Genomic DNA, 1,132 nt, shown 5'->3' on the forward strand with positions numbered 1-1,132 from the left:
TATTTTCTATTACAGTATAATATTAATCATATTATTTTAATAGTGATAGTAGAAATTTGTTGTTAGAGATTATTATAGGATTACTGTAAGAATAACTATGATAGCAATTATATAAATGTATAATAACTTGATATTGTAATAGATACACATATTAATTATCATATATATTGCAATATAATTTTAGATATTAGTTAATACATGTAAATATAGTAATAATTATAATAATATATAGACTATAGTATCAATCAATTATACTAGTATTATCATAATAGTTGATAATATTATGATTAGATTAGCTTTCCTACTACTATAATGATATAATATTACTTTATATAATATAAAATATCAATTATATTAATTATATAATATAACAATAATTTACAATAATATTATTATTTTTAATTGTAAGGATATCATGGAGAAGGAGAATAGAAGCAACTGGAATGGTGAGATGACGTCTTCCAATGAATTTTTCCAATCACAGGACCTCTTTATAGTTGAACTAGGACGACTTTTAGCATAGTTTTAATTGAAGTCCTGGAGCCTTTTTTTTTTAAAAAAAAAATTGTGGTTGAATTGTAGCTTGCAATTACATTGACAGGCATCTACCACTTGTTTGGGCATCAACAAATTCAATTGCAGCCAACTGCAAGCAACCAAACAATCTTGAAGTTTTTGCATGTATAGGATACAGTTTTACCTTTTTTCCCCCCATAAATGGAGCTGTCTGAACACTTATGGGGTTCAAAATTGAGCCTATGCTCATCTAGCTAGACCTAGATTAATTTTTGCACTAAGTTCCAGTCATGGAGATTTTATAGGCTCTGCCAATTTTGCTATAATAATTTTCGTTTGAACTGTTACCAGCCATTGAGGAAAACATGTCCAAGGATTAGTTAGGTGATGACGCACATACAAATACATGTTGCCCTATTGGTCATACCCTCCACGTAAGAAGTAGAGGTTTTGTAATGTGTAGTGTGTGCACTGGATCTGGGAATTAGAAATCTGGATGGATCTCTTCACAGTGGAGGAGTTTTCATGTTCAATCTCTGAAAGATGCTTGATAAGCGCTTGGCATGGAGTAAGCACACTCCCGAAGCAAGAGCAAGATGGGTTGTGGTCGCAGAAG

This window comes from Elaeis guineensis, chromosome 4 (assembly GCF_000442705.2).
Source record: "Elaeis guineensis isolate ETL-2024a chromosome 4, EG11, whole genome shotgun sequence".
NCBI classification, from domain to species: Eukaryota; Viridiplantae; Streptophyta; class Magnoliopsida; order Arecales; family Arecaceae; genus Elaeis; species Elaeis guineensis.